The sequence below is a fragment of the Numida meleagris genome, chromosome 2, assembly GCF_002078875.1.
Source record: "Numida meleagris isolate 19003 breed g44 Domestic line chromosome 2, NumMel1.0, whole genome shotgun sequence".
NCBI classification, from domain to species: domain Eukaryota; kingdom Metazoa; phylum Chordata; class Aves; order Galliformes; family Numididae; genus Numida; species Numida meleagris.
Window position 1 is genome coordinate 98,890,650 of NC_034410.1, and position 22,128 is coordinate 98,912,777.

At 40.8% G+C, this 22,128-nt stretch overlaps 1 long non-coding RNA gene across 2 annotated transcripts in view; it reads left to right on the forward strand.

Moving 5' to 3' along the window:
* LOC110395160 overlaps positions 1-22,128 on the forward strand; it is a 36,119-nt gene that overhangs the window by 3,679 nt on the left and 10,312 nt on the right. The window contains exons 2-3 of one of the 2 annotated variants that reach the window (XR_002436201.1): positions 6,840-7,003; positions 20,443-20,625. This is a non-coding gene — a long non-coding RNA (uncharacterized LOC110395160). Of the gene's footprint in view, positions 1-6,839; positions 7,004-20,442; positions 20,626-22,128 lie in introns of those variants that run through there. The other variant, XR_002436200.1, reaches the window with a different exon arrangement.

A 22,128-nucleotide genomic window follows, 5' to 3' on the forward strand; every position in this document is an offset into this window, starting at 1 on the left:
TGTTTTCATAGTTGCTTTAGATGTTTCTAAGTTTGTTTTATGTGTGACCTGTAGCTAAGGAGCTGTGGGTTGCCTGACCCACAACCTGTGGTGGTGTGGCTGGCTTTGGTTCTGCACAAGCAGACCAATGGCAGTGCTGCTGAATGCACCTCATCTTTAACTCACTTGGAGATTGGCATGTGGTGATAAATAATTATGGGCTCAATCATGATTCTGAAGTGGAAAAGCAAATAAATTTGTAGATATTGCAGTGGTGATCGATGGGACTGTGATTTAAATCAAAGTCCACAACTTGGATCTCAGTGCCTTTGTGGGTATGCCTAAGGAGTCTGTTTATGGACTCATTTGGGCTCATTCATGTGTTATCCTATAAGTAATTTCTGCTATTCTTGCCTAAGAGGCTACAACCTGGCTCTGCAGGCACCTATCTGTATTTGGGTATGTTGCTGCTTCTATGTGTGTCACACAGGATAGTAGAAATCTTATATGTTACAGAGTACGCATCAGTGGTAGGTTTTAAATCCAGGTAGCTTTCTCCTGGCAGGACCACAGTTCATCTTCTGTCTTTTCCTTTAATTTTGTTGCCTCCTATCTGGAGGGAAAGCAGCACCTTGTCTTTCCATGCTCAAGTGAACACTTAGCTAAATGTTGCAGAGATGCTTTAAAAGCTCCAGACAAGTCATGTTCTCCTGAGACAGCTGATGTGCATGTTTCTCTCCCTCACTCTTGAGCAGCAAAGCACAGACAAGTTCTGAGCAGCACCTGAGATTTCATGGGGCAACCTGGAAGAAACACCATCATGAGGTCCTCAGGGTGCTGACTTTATCAGGCCTCTGCTATATGGGGCTGCTCTGAAGAAAATCAACTGTTTTTCCTGGAAAAAAAAAAAAAAAAAACGTTGCTGAAAGTAAAGGTCATGTGGCAGTCAAGGTCTGGTCATCCCACATGACTTTTGTGCTCAGCAGAAAGCACAGCTTGATCTTCCCTGGTACATGTTCCTCTTGGGAGAGTGTTTGCGCGAGTGAATATTGTAAGACAGCACTCAGAGGGCTGGTACAAGTGCAGGAATGACAAAGATAAAAATCTGTGCTCTACTTCCTCCTTGCTTTTAGTGCCCATCAGGGGGTGTTTGCAGGAGTTATCTGAGTCCATGATTTATTGGGATTAGGCAGGCGGCATCAGGGTGGGCAGGGACAAGCGGGCTCTGATGCACAGCTCCTGCAGCAGTGGGAGCAGCTGCCTGCCTTGCAGGCAAGATGTTGTCCTGTCTGTCAGCATGCCACCCTTAACGAGAGAAACAACAACTTTTTATCTGGATGGCAGAAAACCAGGGGAAGAGGACAGTGCTTGACTGGCTGGGGTCATGCAGGGGCTATGCTCATCAGTGATCTCAGAGCAAACACCCTGGGAGCCAAGTGCAGAAAGTCTTGAGTGCGAGGTTGCCTAGAGTGCAGCTTTCATTCATTTGGTCCTTGCAGGTCATAAGACAGTAAGGCTTTTTGAAGTCATGTTAGGCCATCAGAAAAAGAACTGAGGCATTAAGGAAAAAAAAAAAAAAACAAAAAAAAAAAACAGTTAAATGACATACAATTAAGAAAACAGTATGATTTGGCTGGATGTTTTTTGCTTCTATAGTCTCACCGGGACTGGATTTCTTCCTGAGATATGATATCAGAACCAGTGGGGCTGAGGTGTGCAGATAGATAGTCGGTCAGGTTTTTTCCATAACATGGTGTATTGACCATTTTTGTTTATTTTTGGTTGGATTATTCTTGTAATAAATCACACTAGCCTATTGCAATGCTGTGCCTTTGTTGCAGCTTCTTGGTAGGTAACAGTTGGACCTGTACATTGGATCTGACAGTTAGTTAGAGATGGCCAGGTGTGGCAGAAGCAATATTAAAGCCAGACAACTGTGTTCTAATCAGAGAGAAGAGCATTTCTTATCTGCTTCTCCTTTGACTTTCTTCTTCTTAAGTAACTCTTTCTCTCCTAGTTATTACTTGCCCATGGTGTATTGTTAGAAGTGTGAGCTGTGACAGTATAGCTAAGGAGAGGAAGTTAAGGAATATATAAGATGAAACACAGCTTTGAGTATGTCTAATAAAGTAGAATCAAATAGTGGGAGCAGAAATTGATACAATTGCTTGTGCTGAGTAGTATCTTCTTCCTCTGTTAGCCTCATCAGGAAGAAAGAGACTCCAATTCAACTTAATAGAAATGAATCTATCAGGAATCTGGTCCAGGATTAAAAGCAGAATTAAGTTTTAATGGAGCATAACCATGTGAAGTGTTTTCCATTTGTTTAAATTTATTCCTTTCCTAAACAAAAGGAGGTAGCTGCTTAATGCACTTGTGAGGCCGGGTAGCATGATGCAAATGAAGAAAAGATGATTTAGGTGAAACAACGAATTTTCAAACAGAAGGGCTGGAGGCAGATTTCAAGAGAAGTTAAACAAATAACACGTAATTAATTCTTGCAGTTTTACCTACTGCTTTGTGACAAGGCTGTCACTAGCTTTGTCAGAAGCTGTGAGTAAAATGGGATTGAAAAAAAATTTATAGGCAGCAATAATCTTGTTGGAAGACTGTCTTTTCTAGGATGGATATTTCTGATCATCTATACCTGAGCTGTACCCAGGATTTTTTTTTTTAAAAAAAAAGCCTTTAGATGCTCTGTATTGACTTTTATCATAGACTAATGCTCTTGCTCCAGATAGTAATATATTACCCCTATGACATGCTAAAATGCATTCACTTCTGTATGACTGCCCTCCAGGGCACTGTGTGTAATTATAAGAATGACCACAAAAGCAACTGATTATGTGGTTTTGGTGATTAATTTATACTTACATCATTTTTTTTCTCCCTGCATTTCAAAACATTTGTTTTTCCTGCTAATGCACCTGCGATTGATGTAGGCAGTTGTGCTTTCTGGTAGGAGAATAAATTACACTTTCTGGTTCAAAAGAGTAGAAATAAACCACGGGGATCTTCTCTCTCTACTTAAATGGACCTCCCAGGTAGGATACTAAGAACAGATACTGACCAAAACTTCATGTCTTAACTTTCCTCTTTGTTATGTTGTGTTGCTTGGATTTATCTATGGTAAAATCTTTGATGAGGCAGTGATGATTGGAAATATACTTGTACACTGCAGTGGCAGTTGGGGATATACAGCTGTTTTAAGATATTGTTTTCAGTTATTTACCATTTTTCTAGTGTTAAATTGTTCAAGTTAAGATCTTCCTTCCCAGTTGTCCTATTGACATTGACTTTGGTTATCTTGAAAAATAGTGGAATTCTGTTAGCTGAAGGCAAAGGTAAGTCAAAACGTTTTTGTTTTGTTTGTTCTCTCTCCCCATCCCTTTGTGAAGGAACTCGTAATTCCTTTAAGAGGATTCTGAGTCAATCAGGCAAAAAAAAATGGGCCTCAAAAGGGAATGAAGACTTTCGCTTGGATTAGTTAAATACCTGGGGAAAAAGTTGTTTGCATATCCTTGGATATGTCCTCGTGTGTGTGATGAATTCTCAGAATATTCTGTTTCTGCTGGTGAACAGCCACTGTTCCTCCCCTTCAGTGTCTGCATGCTGATCAAAATTGTATGTGACCATCAGCATCTTTGGGGTGCAGGGAGATTTCTGTGGCTGAAGACTCTGCAGAGCACAGTTTTTAATTTATTTATCCAACCCCTCTTCCCCTGCTTTGTTTAGCTGATGTCTAGCTGCAATTAAGGTGCTAAAATCCAGAGTGTTGCAGAAGGGAACACTTTATTGCACTAAGGAGCAGAGCTGGAGTGAAAAAAAAACAATGGAAGACAGCAGAGACCAAAAAATGTAAGCATCAGGATTTGGAAGAGGGTGAGGTATGGGAGGAAATGGAGGCTTGAGTTGTTTAACTTAGGAATTCAAGAGGAAATGGAGTAGTGGTGCATCTCTTCTTTACAGAAAGTCAGGAAGTACAGATCAATATATGAGATCTGAATTTGAAGGAAGACTGAATTCCTAGGGAATTCTAGAAGGCTCTCCATCAGCTGATACTGATTATAAGATGGAGCAAACTTCAGAAGTGGATGTTTGAAAGTGGTGTGGACTGACTTCACCTTCTAAATGAGAAAGTGTACCAGCAGAGAACTTGGATTTGCGATTAGAGAATACCTTGGTCACATCAACACCTACTGATGACTCCTTCATTTAAACCTAGATATTTATGAAGGCCAGCACCATCTTCTGGATACAGCTTACGTAGAACTACTTGGGTGACTTAATGCAATTTAGTTTGGTGGAAAATACCTGATATATGGTTTATCTTCCTTGCTCTCTCACTTCAGGAAAAAAAGTGCATATCACAAGTCTCAATTACTCTTTCCCATATTCTGGCTGGAATAACTTGCACAAAAGGTCTCCCATTCACTTGCTTTAATTTTTTTTGATGGGAGGGTGTCAGCTCTCATAAGATATTGCTAAACTTGATCCAAAATATATCAGTTCCTAAAAGACAGCGTAGTTAGAGCTGATGATTCTGGCTGATGCATTACTCTCAGGACTTTCAGCATTTCCCTTAATGGAGAAATATTCAGCAAATTGCAAAGTGTTGGCAGGCATCTGGCTGGAAGTTTCTTGATCAACCAGAGAAGAAAGAGTACATTCCCACCCATCTGGAGGGAGTGAGTGATCAATTGTGCGATGCTGAACTGTGGCTGGGTTACACCACTGCAGCCCCTGCCCATGGCAGCAGGGAGATGTCGCCATACTCACTACTGGCAGCTCCCTTCTGGCTTGACAAGGGCAGCTTCTGAACTTCAGGGTCAGCAGCAGGATGTGAAATTTGTGGTCTATTCCAGTCTTTGACCTCATCATTCCAGCATACTGAGTGCATGAGAAGCTGCGGAGTTGTGTTAAGGCTCACAATGAATAAGATGTCAAAGCCCCAGTGACTGCAGGGAATTAAAAAGCAGAATTAAAACTACTGACCCGGTCAAGACCTCTTGAGGAGACAGGCTGTGGCCATTTAAAAAAACACTACAGAAGTAATGAATGGCCCCAGATTCATATCCAGCAAGTGGGACAACTACCAGCAGGAGCTCTCTGATAATGGAAGAAAGGTGTGCCAAACTGTACCATCCTGTCTTGAGACACCAGCATCACAGCACTAGTTATAGTAGTAGAAGAGATTAAACTAAAACTTTATATTCTAGACCAGATTCTGAGGTCACAAAAGCAACTGAGTGAACACTTAAGTTTTGTTATTTTCTTGTTCCTAATTTAACTTGCACCACATTTCCGTTAACTGTTGTCATTAAACAGAAATCTCTTTCCTTTTTAGAAAGGTAAGAAACTTTATATATTGCATTAAAACCAGAGACAGGCCAAGCTGTTGAAGCATTTTGCAGTAACAGATTGGTTTTGAGAGTTGTAAAATTGTTGGAAATCTTTCTTGGGTAAGCTACAGAAGTGAGAGGTATAGATCTTCCTCCCAGCTCACAACTATTATATCTGAAATGCTAGAGACTCTATTCTTTTTCTGGTATTATTAGTAAAAATGAGTTTTCAGCTATCTCCTGGGTATCACTTACCTAAAAACTGTGATTATATTCAAGGAGAATAACTGTGATCAAAACTTTTGCATGTTCTCCATGCAAGGGCCAAACAAATTTGCAGGGATGGGTGTAGGCATCTGTATGGGAACTGCTGAGTCATGGCCTGAACTGCTGATTGAGCATGTTGAGGAAAGACCCAGTCAGCCCTGGTAGCACAGGTGAAGGCAATTCTCTGTATGACCAAAAGGGCCTGGCTCCACTGCTCTTAGGCCTCATTTGAGGGCTGACTGCCACTGAGGAAGGATCTGTTTCTGGAGATCTGTCTTCAGTGGAAGCTTTTCCCTGCAAACTCAGAATCTTCTGATACAGGTGAGCGATCTACTTCCCTTCCCTTGTAGCACCTTGTTATCGTGCCCGTCCTTCCACCTCTTTTGTAATGCCTTTTCCATCGTGTTGGTCCTTCCGATCGCTACAGCGTCGCATGAACTAATGAGCCCTGACCTGCTCAGCCTGCCCTACTACTGTGCAGCTGGCAGCAGAGCCCATTAACATTTGCCATGTGGATTTTATTCTTATTTTCTCATGTCTTCCCTTATGTAAATGCTTACAGTAATGTTTATCTTGTGGGCAATGATGGTGTGTGTTCTCTTGAAGAGAAAACAGCTAGTGTTTTACTTCTGTGGGGATGTGGTACATGTACGTGGATTTGGAGACAAAGTACCTGAGGTGGCGCAAGTTCTGATTTTTGAAGCTTGTGTAGGTAAGGTTAATAAATGGTTTAAAAAAAAATAGTGGTAATGAGAAAAGACATGTTGAAGCTGTACTGTGGAGAGCTGGCCAACCCTTGGAGGCTGGGAGTCAAGGTTTACCAATGCCTGGCTACAATACTCTGAGCTGGGAGAGCACAAGTTCCCCAAGAGAAGAGGTCTGTTCAGTGTGACAGTGTTCTTTCTCCCCTCCCCATATATTTAGTCATCCTTACTGGGAGGATCCCTTGTGTGGGGCTTTTGATAAGCTTAGTGTCTCAACAGCTCTCGCTCTGGGTTACTGAGTGTGAAATAGAATACAAGGTGGCTTGCGCCAGACTTCATCTTGCAGTGGAAAGACCTAGAAGAGGCACAGAAAACCGAGGTAGATGTGTGCCTGAACAGTGACGCACTGAGATGGTCTAGGGTTAGAAATGGCTAAATCATAAATAACTTCACAAAATTTCTTAGAACTGGTGCGAAATAATTGGTTTCTCTTTAAAAGAGCTTTCTTTTACCATTGACACAGAACTATTTTGCTGTGTATTGTCAGGCCTTGTAGAGATGAGGGGTGCCGATTGTATTTGAAAACTTCTGCCCTTGCTTCTGGATATGCTGGGGGATACAGCTTGAAACTAAAACAGAGCCCTGGGGTGACTGCTGCCAATGTGTGGAGAATAGAAAACCTGAAACTGACAATGGGCCTTCTGAAAAACAGTAAGTAAAAGAAAATCTAAAAAGATAAAAATATATTTAGGTCCCCAGTAGCTTCAGGAGAACAGGTGCTTTGCAACATGTTAATTTTTCACATACTCATTTTTCTGAGAGTCTTGAATAATTGTTTAATGTTTTCAGGAGTACTGTGAGGCATTTAAATAGCAGTAGGCTTTCTCTAAAGCTATGCATGAGGGCTACTCCAAAACTAATACCTCCTATGTTATTATGTTTGCCCACAAAGTCAGAGGTGGATGTTGGTGATGTGGCAGTAGAGGTTGAACCTTCCCACCAACGTCCTGTTACATTTCATTGCCATGTGACAGATGGCAGCAGGGGGTTGGCCTGACAGAATGATGTCTTATGTGGAAGTGCATAGGAGGTAAAGATGGGGGACTTGAATTCTCCCATGTAGGAAAAAAAATTGCACTTGCTGACATTTACTGACTTGTGCTGAACATTTCTGGAGACCAAACAGTGACTATGAGCACAGTGAGGCAGTGGGTGGTGTGTTTCAGCAGGGGTGACGGTGGGTCACCTCCACTGGTGCAGGTTTTTACATGCGTGGCTTGCAGTTCTTGTTCATGGCTGGTGAAAATGTATAGCTACGGGTGGTGACTATATGGAAATATAGAGCACGTTCTCAAGTACACTCTCAAATTCTTGTGCTCTTTGTATTGTTTGTAGTTTCCATGGAAATACACAGGAGGCATTACTTTTATAGTTCCCAATGTAAATGTATGCTATGGGAAGAGTCATATGAAAGAGGATATTTATATTCTTGGAAGACTGTTTGATAAGACATTATTGTAATTTGCTCCGTGATTCTAGATGCTCTCAAAAGGTCTTAATGTCATATGTTAAATGCAAATAAAGATGCAGCAGAACAGGGGAATGACTCATAAGACTAGCACTGTGCTTTCCCTCTGCTGCTTTGCTTCTGATGTGTAAGAAAGCTATGGTAAAGAGCAAACCTGCAGCTTGTATAGGCTTTCCAGGGCTGCAAGTCAGCTCACCTGACTGCTTCTGTGCTTCAAGCTATTCTGTTTCCCCCAAATGACCTAATACGTGCCCAGTGACTTGCATTAATCCAGGACAAACCAGTCTCTGCTGTAGGGAGGGAGCAAATATGGCTGCTTCGATGGTGTAGGACTCCTGAAATGGCAGGAAAACTGTGGAACATGCAGATTGTGTGAGCAGGGGAGTTATGCTGGACTCTGCCAATAAATGATAGTAGAAAATCCTTTTCTCAGAGGCTAAAGCATCTGGAGAAAATATTGTTCTTCCAAGCATGGTGTTTGGCTTGGTCTTCAGTCAGAAGACCATGAAAAAGGTTTCTTGCAGTTTTTGAAAGCACTGGCATACCTAATTCACCCTTCAGCCAGCTGGTTGTCTCAGCAGAGGAGAGTGACGGAGGATGAGAAAATGAGAAATGACTTGAAAGCTCTAGAATGTATCCATCCAGTTACCAAGTGGTCAAGTCTCATCTGTTCCCTGCATGGAGGTGCCTGAAGCAAGGGTAGATTTATCTATGGGGTTGCAGAGGCTCAGCTGAGCTCCTATCTAGCAGCACATTCCAAAGCTCAGGAGAAGGGAATGACTCTTCTCCTTGATGGGTTTTGAAATTTTCTCCTACAAGGTTAGTGTATAAGGGAAGATACAAGGATATCTATATACTCACAGATGCTAAAGTCAGAAGAGACTACTCTGGTCATCCAGTCAATGACCTTATTTTTTTTTTTCCTCCAGACTGGATTGAGGACACTTTAAACATCTAATCTTTAAAGACTCCAGTTCATGCTGAATCTACCACTTACTGGATAAGCTCTTTCTATGTCTAATTATCCTCACAGCTAGTAAAATGCCTCTTATTTCAAGGTTGGATTTGTATAGCTGTTTCTTGCTTCTGAATTCTATTTTCATTATTTCTTTCATTTCCTTTTAATCTTTAAAAGCCTGTATTGTATGTAAGAATAACATTAAAAAAAAATACTGGAAGGAAGGGAATACAATTAGTAAGTCTGTTCTCAATGACTAAATCCTAAACTTTTAGAATAACTAATATTCATTCTTTTCTTATGGCCTTCTTTTGTTGCTTCCAGTTGTTCCTTTCACATGTCTATCTGCAATGCTTTATTAGTTCTTGAGCGAGTCTTCGAACTCTTTGTCTTTCACAGCCTATGTGAGTGCTAGTCCTTAGATGATGCGTAAAAATAGCCACACCAAAGGTCCATCTAGCCCAAAAGCTTCTTCCCAGCAGTGTCCAAAATAGATGTTTTGGAGAAGGTGATTTAAAATAAAACAAACCTTATCTCCTCCTTGGCTGTTAGCCATACCACCAGCATATGTCTGCACAGATGTGAAAATGAGCAAATAGAATTTAGAAGTCATTTTGTGGCTAGGTCTGGCGTAAGGTTACTTCATGAGTGGGCACATACAGAGTCGCGCAATCCCAAATAGTCTGAATTAAGTCTTCATGGTGACCAGCCTAGGCCTTATGAACTCATGATGTGTGAATTGAATGAAATAAGTAACAAATTGCACCTGCTTTTTTGTATTTAACAGGTAAAGGAAAACTAAACAAGTACATACGTTCTTCTTTCACTTAAAGGAGAAAAATGCAAAGGAAAAGCAGCATATTTAGGAGTAGCAAGAGGAAAGAAGAAAGAATAGGAAGGCAGAAGTATGGCTTCTGTTTAGGTGTTTTGTTTCTCATTGGGTTGTTGCTGTCTGTCTTCTCAGAACATTTGAACACATTTTATTGACTTTATTTGATTTCTAAATGAAGGAAGATTACACAAACGCAACACAGCATTGTCTGGCTGCTGATTGTATGTACAACTGCAAATTTGTTACTAGATGTTTCCAATATTTTGTTTTGAGCTTGGTGCTGTTAAAGACAAATGATTATTGTCACATTTGTGCAAACCTTTTTCTAACTTTATAGAGATAGAAAATTTGTTACTCTAAGATAAGCTTTACTTCACAGTATGGAGCAGTGGGAGGGGGCAAAAGCAACTTCTAAAAGCATCTTGCCATCTCCAAAGATCCAGGCATGTGAATTTATCCATGCTGATATGCAAGGGTGGGCAAGTTTCAAATAAGATTACTAACATATACACTTGACAGGGCTGTTGAAAATACAAAGGGAAAGTTAGGGAAATGAGGAGAAAGTGCATTTTGTCTGAACTGTCTGAATTACACACCGGAGAACTCTATGTGAATCCAACCAGAAACACAGAATGAATGATGACTAAACACAAAATGATTTGCAACACCCCAAATATAGACTGGAATCATCAGACTTCTTAAATCACTGCTGTATTTGTGCCGATTAGGTTGGTCTGAGATACAGAACTAGAGCTTGTTCTTTGCAGCAACTGCAAAGAGGATATTTGCATTCCTCTGCTCTGGAAGGGTAGGGCAAAAGTCACGTAGCTGAGAGCTGGATGCTAAGGGTAGCAGGTGTCTGAAAAGAGAAAGAAACAGCTTTTGCTAAGCAGAAGCCATAACGCCACACTGCAGCAAAACATAACTTAGTGCGTTAGCAAAGCTGTATTTATAGAAAGCATCAGCATGCAGCTATGGTCACATGTCTGAAGGTGGCCTTTCATCTCCTTGTAAATATTTTTCAAACAAGATAGAGGGGTGGGAGATGGAAGAAATCTCATATGGTAGTGTTAAATTTTTGCAGCACTGGAATTTCAGTACCTGCTGCAGAGGGTGTAAGAGGCATCTAGTCCTTACCTCTCAAACTGAAATACCAAATCTCGCTCTCCTGAAACTCTTGCCAGTTTTCACGCCCCCCACCCACCCCCACAGCCTCACCACTACCGTCAGCATTTGCTATGCCATTTCGCTTCATTGCTCACTTGCTAAATATAAGCCTATGATTTTCTTTCTTCTGAGAGCTCTGCTGTGCGATAAGCACTGAATACTGACAGCTCCCCCACTCCAATTCAGCAAAAGCTATGGGCTGCCTACAAGGGGGTATAAGTCCATCTTAGGTGAAATGCTGGCTCCTTTGACCAAGAAAGCTTTTCAGATGACCTGTGTGCAGTGACATCTGCCAGCGGTGACCTCTGAAGTTCAACAGAGCCTTTCATTCAGGAGAAAAGGTGGCCCTCCAGGCTTAGGTACTGTGGTTGTTCAGTAATGGCCTGCTTGTATCTGACACATACATCCTCTTTTGAGGCAGAACTGACTTCCACACAACATCTAGGCATTGTTGGAGACACAGGTAGCTTTGTGTTCAGCTTATGCCCAGTGCTATGGCAGCCAGAGTTGTTTGTGCTGTTTTTGCATGCCTCTTGTCTGGGAGGTAGGAGACCCTTCTGCTCTCGTATCTGCATTTCTTAGTCTCAAAGAAACGCCCTGGTTATCAGGCTAGAGCCCTGTCTGCCTACCAGTGGGGAAGATGAGCTGGTAGTGGGCAAGCAGTGCAACTATTACATGGCCTTTTGAGGTTAGTTTATGTTTTGTGGACTTGTATCAATACTTACATTCAGGGAAAGGACTTAAGGCAAAGTGAAACAGGTGCCTGAGGCTGGGAAGAACCTCAGGAGGTCTCTGGTGCAGTCTTTCACTCCAAGCAGAGTGAACTGTGACATCAAATCATGTTGCTTAGGGCTTTCTAGTCTTTAAAACCTCTAAGGACAGAGCTTACATAATCTGGTGAACTTGGTTCAGTGTTTGGCTGTCCTCATGATTAAAAAAACTTTCTCCTCACATCTGGTTTCTGCCTTTCACTTCTGCATATGCCTGGTATCTTTTCACCATGAGCTACTGTGAAGGGCATTGCTCTGTCTACAGAGTAATCTCATAGGTGCAGATGTTAAGTGCTCGTGAAACAGTCTTGTCTCCAGGTTGAACTGGCCCTGGTTCCCCAAACTCTCCACACAGGGCTAGCACTCCTGCCCGGATCATTCTGGTTGTCCTCTGCTGAACTTGCTCTAGTTTACTGAAGTGTTGGGGGGCCCAAAACTGTTATACACTCTTTGAAATAGTCTGAGTACTTAGCAAAGAGAAATAATGGTTTCTCTTGGTCTAGTGATTGTGATTCTGATATTTTGGCCTAGGATTGCTATATAGCCTGTGCAGGCAAGGCATGCTGCTGGCTCACATTCAGCTTGATGTCGTTCATGACCACTGAAGTCTTTCAGCAGACCTGCTCCAAAGGCAATGACTTGGTCAATGGCTATATGTCCTGGTGAAGGCTGGTGATGAGTGGTGACCCCGAGGGGTCTGTCTTCAGGCTGTTAGTCTTTGACAACTTTATCAATAACGGGATCAAGTGTGCCCTCAGCAAGTTTGTGGATGAAACCAAGCTGGATGGTGCAGTTCATATGAAAGAAGGAAGGGATACCATTCAAAGGTGGGCCCATGTAATCGTAATAAGGTTCAACAAAGGCCAAGTGCAAGGTGTTGCACTTTGGTCAGGGTAATCCCAGGTATAAGTACAGACTGTGAGAATAACTCCGTGAGAGCAGCTGTGCCAAGGAGTGGTAGATGTTGAAACTTAACATGAGCCAGCAGTGTGCACTCTCAGTTTGGCAGACCAACAGTCTTGGGCTGCATCAAAAGAGGGGTGGCCAGCAAGGCAAAGAAGGTGATTATCCCGTTCTTATCTGCCCTCATGAGACCCTATCTGAACTACTGTCCCTGCCCTGGGTGAAGGGGCCTCCTGCCGTTTCCTGTCCCAGCTCCTGCTGTGACTCCTCTGAGGACATGGTGGTGGTGGGGTGCCCAGGACATCATCAAAGGATGCTGGGGAGCTTCTCAGCGCTGAGGCCTGCAGGGCTAGTAGAGCACAACCCAATGAAGTCCTTGTTCACTGCTCCAAGTTTCACAGGTATCCTCAACTGGAGTCAGTGCACAAGTCCATGCTGAACTCTGCCAACCTCTGAATTTATGTGTCAGTGAGGTAGGTCATCTCTTGGTGATGTCACAGCCCCTTGGTTGGTGACCTCACAGTCCATGGCTGGATGTGTTCAGGCACCAACCTAGGCCTCCATCACCCTCCATTATTCAGTGATTTTTCCTTTGTAATGGTGATAGACTTGGGAAAACCAAAATTGCAGGTTTACTATCTGCAATCCATCTTCTGTGAACTATTAGCACTTCCTGAAACTTAGAGAGACACTTCTTTGCCTGTTCTGGCTTGGATATGATGCCAATTGGTGGCAATCTCTGTGTCAGGCTTGATTTTTTTTTTTGTATTTAATACTAAGTGCTTACATCACAGGAGGTTGTTTGCTCATGCTTTCCTACTCGTAAGACCAATTTCAGTTGGAGATTGGACTAGATAATCTCCAGAGGTCCCCATGATTCTATGACTTTAAAGCAATCTTTCAAAGTCGTTATGTCTTCATTGCCTGTATGGAGAACTTATTTACCTGAAGAACTGTGAAAAAAGCTTACGTAGGTCACCATGTTTACCTTACTGGTCTTTTTCAAGATCAGTACTGGGTCATCAAAAGTTGTTGGTTAGGTCAAATATTGTCTGCCTGGGTAGTTGTCAACAACTTCGGAAGTACCTGAAGTCTTAACAAGAAAGAAAACATTTATTATTCGTAATTCTACCCCTGTTTTTGTGAATTATGTAATTGTACTAGTATAAATTTATACAAGAGACTACAGCAGACTATGTGAGAAGGAAGAAAGAGGAAAAAAGAGTTTGCTAACCTCTGGTTATGATAGTAGTACATCCTAGTGTGGTGCCGGATGTTTATGTGCAGGAAGGGACAGATCTCTACCCCATTCTACTTTCACTCCCAGCCAAAGACTGCACCTAGAACTAACAAGATGAAGTAGGACTACTAAACTTCCTTTCCTAGCTATCCTAGATGTTCTCTTTTCTTAGGATGTGCTTTATCTGAGATGAATGCATCGTACTCATACTGCAGAAAGACAGATGATCCTCACAATCTCTACTTGTAGTTTTGAAGTTCTGAATGTGGAGATTATTGCAAAATTGTAAGGACAGATCAGCAGTGAGATCTTATCTGAAAATCATCACTGGAAGCTCAGGATATTTCAGGACAGTAGATTCAGTGTAGTCTGCAAAATATTTTTTTACCCATTAAGGTTGTATCAAATGCGAAGACCTGATCCTGTAGCTCTGAGATTGACCTTACTGGCCCCAGTGGGACTGTTTTATGACAAGGATTGTAGGATCAGATTCTCCAAGACGTTTGATGAATGATGCCACATGATTTCCATGGGGAAATTGTGTTTTTTTAGCCATTCACGAATGTATGCATTTTGAAAGAGCAAAATTTTGCTTACTGTTTCCGAAGTAAAGTGCAAATTCTCTGGCTATTTCTAAAAATATAATTATTTTTTAATGTCAAGATGACAATCTGAAATAACTCATGTAATAGCATCTAATTTACAGAGAGGAATCATTATCTTCTAGCTGTGTTACAGTTAACTGCAAATAATGAAGTGAAGCTTAAACAGAGCGAAGTGCTCAAATTAATGGAAAAAAAAAATTGGTGAGACCATACTAACAGTTATCATTCTGATTGACTTCTTTCCAGCCTCTTCTCTTCCACCTTTTTAATTCAAAGTTGAAAAAGACTGGGCTTCAGCATTAAGGACAAACCAGGTTCCTTTTTTTCTTACTTCAGTTTCAAAGAGCAGGAGAAGAGCCTGTATCGGTTCTTTTGTAATCAAGTTACACAATGCCTGGATGGAAGGACATAGTGATCTGCCACCAGCAAAAGATGTGCAATACCCTGAAAGAGTGAACTGATTTATAGGACTTGATGTAAAGAAAGCTCCTAAAACAATGCTGGAGTGCTTCAAGTCTCCCTCTTGCAAGCTTTCTGAAACAAACAAACAAAAAATTGCAAAATCTGTATTTCAGTTACTTACAGTGTAAGGGCTGTTCAGCTAATTGAATGGTTTGGCTACCAGGCTTGTGGGAGCTATTCACTTTCCTCTTCCAGTTAGAGGACAAGCAAGCACCTAAGGCAAGGGTTCCGAACCATCCAGGTGAGTGTTATGGCAGTTGTGCTACACAGGACACAGCTGGAAACAGCTGGTCTGTCTACCTCCAAATTATGGATGAAGACCACCTGACATTCCCTGCTACTTCTAGAATCTGACCCAAGTGTTGTCCTTCCCTTGGAGTACAACAGGAGAAGCAATAGGCTGCTTTTGCTTGTGAAAACAACCTGTTGCACTAGCGGAGATATATTGTGAAAGGCTGGAGATCAGTTGTCAAATATTAATGACATACTGAGTGCTGTACTAGGTCCTTCAAGAGAAGGTTTTGTATTCCATCTTCTTAAAGAAAATTGGGCATGAGGAAAAAATAAGGCTAGTTTCAATTTTTAGGTCAAGTTTTTGATAGGAAGGCATAGTAAAGTGAAAATTTGCACTAGTATGGTACTCTTTTTGTTCACAGCAAGACTGCAATGTTTATGCAGGTGTGCTGAAAGTGTCTAGGTAGCTGGTAGGCTGTAGACCATGCCTTAATTTTCCTTTTCTTGAATGTGAGAGGTCAGATGCCTACTAGACCATCTATAGAATGCAAATGCTTAAAAGGTGTGTGGGGGAGACCTTTCTTCAGCGTTGGAAACTGGAATACAGAACTGAAGAAAACTTCTAGGATAGAGTATCCAAGCATCTGAATGCAAATAATGGCCATAAAGTTGATTACTCCAAAGGATCAACAAAACACCACAGATGCTTTATGACAAGTTCATGACAAGCCTGTATATGTGTGACAAAGCCTAATCAGTCACAGAAACAGCAGAAAAAGGATCAAGGTACTGCCAGATTCCCATTCCCTGCAAGTGTAGACAATTAGTGGTGTGTGGGAAGCATACTTCAAGAGTCTGAGAAGTGAGATGTGCTTTAGACTACCCTGAAGCCATTAGAACAATCAACAAAAAACATTTTTCAGTTACTCTGACTTTGTCAGTTTCCAGGGCTTCAGAAGGATGAAGATCTCTGTCCTGTTTGATATAGTTAATATACATTAAGGAAATAAACATACGTTTCTGGTCCCCAAAGGTGAGTGGTGGAATGCAGTCCAGCACAGTCCACTCACATAAAATAAATAGCGCCAACATGAGAATGGGTCAATTTTTCCTCCTCCTCAAGGATATCACAAACGAAAGATAGTCTTAAGTATTTTCAAGAGGGAAGACAAATTGCTTCTGACAGACTTCTCAATGTTCTTTGCAAATTTTATTCTTTTTATTTATTGAATTTCTCTCAGAGCATGAATGGAGTTGCTAGGGCTTATTAATACAGTTTATGAACTGTTTTGGACTAATTATCTGCTTTAAGGTGGTGTGCTAGGAGAAATGGATTAATAAATGTGGCATATTATTAAAAAGTGGAAAAAAGTGTTGAGGGGTAAGATAAGACATGTTCTGTAATATGTTTATCAAGCTCTTGGTCTTGCAGTCTCTTAAGCACATCAGCATTTCCAGATACACAAGCTGTTTTTATCAAGTAAATGCTTCCTGTGTCTTGAATGAGTTGGATGACTGGAAATTACCATTCTTAAATGATTAACTTTCATAAACTTAAAGAAAAACAGATACTTAATCACACATGCAATGAGTTATATTAAGCTCACATAAGTAGTTTTTTTTATAGTTTGGAGTCTGTAGCTTGGTGTGGCAAGATAAGATTTCTCCTTAATAAGTTGGACTGGACTGGATTAGCCCTACTTCAGAGTGTCTGAATTCATGGCTTTTCCTTCCAATTGGATTTGATAGTTCTTGTGGCTGGGTTTGGGCGTGTGTAGCTGGTTTTTTTGGTTTTGCTTTTTAAATCTTTGGGGAAGACTGTTAATCTTCAAGTAACTAAAAATCTTGACATTTATAGGAGTTATAATGGAACTAATGAGACAATCTTAACAAGGCTTCTGCTTTGAGTTAATTGTCTATTTTGAAAATGGTTAATGGTTTTAAATTGATTCCTGAATACATTCTGAAGATAGATGTGTTAGATTTTCTCATTATGTGTATCTGTAATAAGTGCTCCTCTAGTAGATAGGGATGTATATTTGCACAGTTTTCTATCATTAAATTGTAATTAGATACTTGTCAACAATGTGAATTGGCACTGCTATTGCTTAGTAGCACTGATTGCTTTGCCCACCCTAATTAATGAACAGCTTCCTTATAAGTAAATTAATAGAGGTAGTCCCCTTACCCAAAATTATTTCAGTCATGTTGTTGTAGTGCACTTCATTATAGAAATGTAAAATGTAGCAGCATTTCAATTAGCTACTCTACAGTATCAAACTATTTCTATTTTCACCTGTTCTTTTAAATATTTTTTTGAGAAGACCCTGACCTCTCCTTACCATTTCTGAGCACAATGCAGATTTCTGCGAAATGTTGCTGTGCTTAACTACAATTAGAGTCAGTTTTAACTTCTTACTATAGTACTAGGGAAAACTGGGAAGACAAATTCAGCGAGTTCTGGTTACTGTACAAGAAGTTTCTATAATATGAATATAAATACTGTGTGGTGTTAATCAGAACTTTTTAGTTGTTCAGCCCCAAGAATTGTCCTTTTTGACGTAAGTGGGTCTATGTGTGGGACCTCTAGAGATCCATTCCAACCCTCCCCTGCAAAGCAGGCTTCCTACAGCAGGTTGCACAGGTAGGCATCCAGGCGGGCCTTGAATTTCTCCAGAGGAGAACCCACAACCTCCCTGGGCAGCCTGTTCCAGTGCTCTGTGACTCTTACTGTGAAGAAGTTCCTTCACATATTGGTGCAGAACTTCCTATGCTCCAGTTAATAGCCGTTTCCCCTTGTCCTGTTCCCACAGACTGCTAAAAAGAGGTTGGCCATGTCCCTTTGACTGCCACACTTAAGATATTTATAGACACTAGTAAGATCACTTCTGAGTCGTCTTTTCTTAAGGCTGAACAGACCCAGTTCACTCAGCCTTTCCTCACAGGGGAGATGCTGCAGGTGCTTTATCATCTTTGTGGCCCTCTGCTGGACTCTCTCCAGGAGATCCCTCTCCTTTTTTGTACTGGGGAGCCCAGAACTGGATACTAATTCTGGTTGATATCGTTGCTGTCATAAGTCTTTGTATCATTTGAGTAAACTGAACAAACCTGATGCTTCTTCCTAGATCTTGGGGAACTGAAAAACCTGGGGGAGATGGTAGTGGCTATGCTAGCATCCATCCCTTCAGTTCATCTTTAGTTTTTCATTATTCTGTAGAGGTCTAAAATTGCAAGTGACTTTTAATAACTTGAAGACTTACAGAAGTAGAACAGGTCTGATTGTTTTACAATTGCTGCTTCCACTTCTTACTCTATCTGCTCCATGTGCAATGCCATTAACTTTACAATTTTATAGCGCTTACTTGGTAATTATTACATAAGTCACTCTGAAAGTAATGCCTCCTATTTATTTCCATGGGAACTACAACAGATACAAAAACCACAAGAACACCATTTGACAGAGCAAATTCTCAGGTACAAAACACTGTTTTCATCATAGTCACCGTTAGCTATGCACTTCTGCCAGCAATGAACAAGAGCCTGCATGCTACACATTTAAAAAAAAAAAATCTGCGCCAGTGGGTGTGACCCACTGTTTCACAACTGCTATTATGACATTGTTTATAGGAAGATGTTGTCCATGCAGTCTTTTGTTCATTGGCCTGAAGAGATAGAAGTTAAAAGGTGTCAAATCTGGACTATATGCTGGGTGTTGTAGGACAGTCCAGCTAAGACTGGCAATGTGCTCTATGGTCTTCAAACTGGTATGGGGCCTGGTATTACAAAGTTGCAAGAAAAAGGTGGTTGTTTTCTCTGCCCTAGCTCTGGAAGTTTGAGCCTTCAGCTTAGTCAGTGTTGTAGTGGTCAGAGTTGATAGTTTGTCCAGGTTCCAGGAAATCGAGAATGATCACCTCTTTCCTATCCCAAAAGGGAGTCCACATCACTTCAACCACTGAATGTTGTGTCTTGAAGCTTTTCTTCAATGAGGAATTCACTTGTCACCTTTCCATGGACTGCCATCTTGACTCCAGTTTGTAATGGTGACACCATGTCTCATCACTGGTAATTTATCACAGAATCGTGATGCAATCCAGGAAACTGTCACCTTGCATTAATTCAGTATGTCCTGACAAACATGCACACAATGTTTTTTCTGTTCCTGTTTGAGCATTTGTGGGATCCAGCTGGCACAAATTTTGCAATATTACAACATAGCCACCATTGTTTCCATTGCATTGAATCTGATATTCTGCTCTTCATCCAGTTCTCTGCTTGTAATCTACTGCTTCACACAGATGAGCTGATTGAGATGCTGTTCATTTTGGTATTTTTTAGTATGTTTGGTATTATTTTTGGTATGTTTTGGTATGATGGATATGTGTGGCCATCTGGAACAAGGCTTGTCTTTAACATAGTTGTTGCCACTGCTTAAATGCCCCACCCACTGCCTCACTGTGTGCACGTCCACTGGTTGGTCTCCATAAATGTTCAGCAGTGTCAATGAACTTCAATAGGTGCCATTTTTCCTGCATGGACGAATCAAAACCTCTGAGTTGACCTACTGGTGAGGTGTTGCAAATATCAATTTTTCAGACATCAAGTATTCCAAGTAGTAATGACAAAACAATAAAATATAGCAGGAATCTCTAGGGCTGCAATGTAGACCATTAATTTTAATGTTTTATTTTTTGGGTAGGCTGGAATGCATAAAAAAAGAAAATAAATTACAATGGTCTTTTCTCAATGGGGCAATAAAAATCAGATTCCATGAAGACCCTAGCAAAATCCAGGTTCTGACTTCCGTTTAGGAGTATTACTACTATCTTGTTCCTTGCTGGTTTTTCCTTATTTTTGAAGGTATGGAGAAAGAGTTGTCTAAGAAGAAAGTCTGTTTCTAGACACTAGCTGTGAGGTCCAACCCTATGTCCTCCTGTACTTTAGAATTTGTATTGCTTACTAGCTTTGACTGTGACACTGTATAGAGATTTCACATAATGCACAGTCAGCAGAACTGATGGTGTAATCAGTTTAGTACTGCAGTTTGTCAGTGTTGCATGCAGATATGAAATATTTCACAGATAATGGAATGAATCCCATTAATTCCAACATTTCGGTAAAAGACAATTAAATTAAGTAAAAATCTTTTACTACACAAAACTGATGGGGCAACACAAATTCTTCTGGAGCATTTAGCACATTTTTTAGATGGTAGAGTTTTTGTGTTTTTTTATTTTTTTGTTTTTTTCTTTGCAAAGTGGGGGTTGGAGTAGTACATGAAAGGGATAGGAGACAGTAAATATTTTAACAGTAAATATTTTAACAGTTCTTTAACCACACGTGAGCTTCAATATAGGCTGTTTACTTACCAAAAGATGGCTTCACCTAGCTCTAATGTAGCTGAAAGATAAGTGGCATATACAGTGCTAGTGCTGAAAAACTGTTGATTTGCAGTCTTCAATCAGCTCAGAGAAGTCCTCACAGGAGCCATGGTTCCCAAAGAAATGATACACAAAAGGCATTTGCTGATTAACTGAGGAGCTAAAAGTGCAACCAGGTGAGTAACAGACCAGGTAGAAAAATGGTCTCGAAGAGAAGGCCGATAGCATTCTTCTTCTCTAATCAAGATGAGGTGGAGGAGAGGGATTAAAATATTTGGGTATACAAGGTCTTTGCAAAGAGGGGAGTAAAGTGCCATCATACCTTAAAGGCAGGATGAGAGGAAGCAGGCTGTAATTTCAGAAATTGGATGCTTAGACATCATTTCCAGTAGTGAGAGCAGTGATGTTCACCAGGCAGATACCTAGTGAAACTGTGGAGTAAACACCATGCACCTCAAGAGTTCTGGTGGTTCGACTGGAGTGCTTAGGGCATAGTCTGCCTCCTGGGCAGGAAGTAAGATTTTAAGAATAGTTCCATGAGACTGCCGAATGCTGTGCTTTTTATGTAACTGGTGGAGAAGAACTTGGGCCTAGAGTTACTACAAGGCCATTCCAGATCAGGCAAATACCAGCCTTTTCCTAGGCTTTTTTTCTGTCCCATTTTCAAGCATCTTCTCTTCCTTTAAAGAAGTGGCTGGGCCTGTGAAAGATACAGTATTTCAGTGCAGTTGAGTCACAACAACTAGGAAACCAGGAACTGGAGGGTATGTGGCTACTCCAAGTAGTTTTCAATTCAAATCCTCTGATCCACAATAAATTATATGAGATTTCTGGCAGGCTTATGTTACAAGTTGCTCTTATTCAGCAAAATGTCTCCAGCTGTTTTAGTAGACAATTTGTTTACTTGTCATCTTTTCCAGAAGAATCTTAGAACTATATTTTATACCCTGATTTAGCTCTTGTAAGCTGTTTGAGCAAAGTGGGAACTAAACCTGGAATGATTGTCTCACTGACTGAAATTTCAAGCCTGTCCATTGAAGAATATAATGGAAAAGCAGTGGCACAATTGTTCCAAGCTTCCAAAGCCTCCACTTGGGTGGAGCTGTGTCGGAGAGCAAAACCAAGCTGTGTTATTCATTTTCTTGTTTTCTACAGACAGCTTACTCCAGTATAGAAGTGATCAAGAGTATACATCATATGCCTGTATGCCACTGGAATAACTACTGCAGTGCAGTGTGTTGAGGATAATTACAGGAATGGTGTTGGCTGGATATGAAAGGCTGAGCAGTACAGCCTGTAAGCTGGCAGTATATTGAATTACTTCGAGATCTTGCAGAAAGCTGTCTTACTGGGGATGATTTTCCCAATCACTTTGACAAGGTCATATAGATGTCTTTCAACAGTACAAGATAAAATGTTTCAAGAGGAGAACTGAGAAAGTGTTACCACCTTTACTTAGTGTGTTAGTTGCATATATTGAGGTGAGGTCTGTTGTATTTTTTAGTAATACAGTTTTTGTTTGGGTTTTGTCATGATCATTGAAAGTTCCCTCCTCTCTAATTTATTAAGGGTATTCTAGGATGGTGAACTTTAAAAAACAAACAAAAGACCTATTAAAGCTGTAGTAACCATTCTCCTTTTCCTGTGAAGTTAATAAATCAGAGCTGTGAGGTAGCAGGCTTTCTGTTGAAGTATATCACATTGTCCTCATATTCATAAATTACTCTTATCCTACAAGTCAAAGCACGCTGTAAAACTG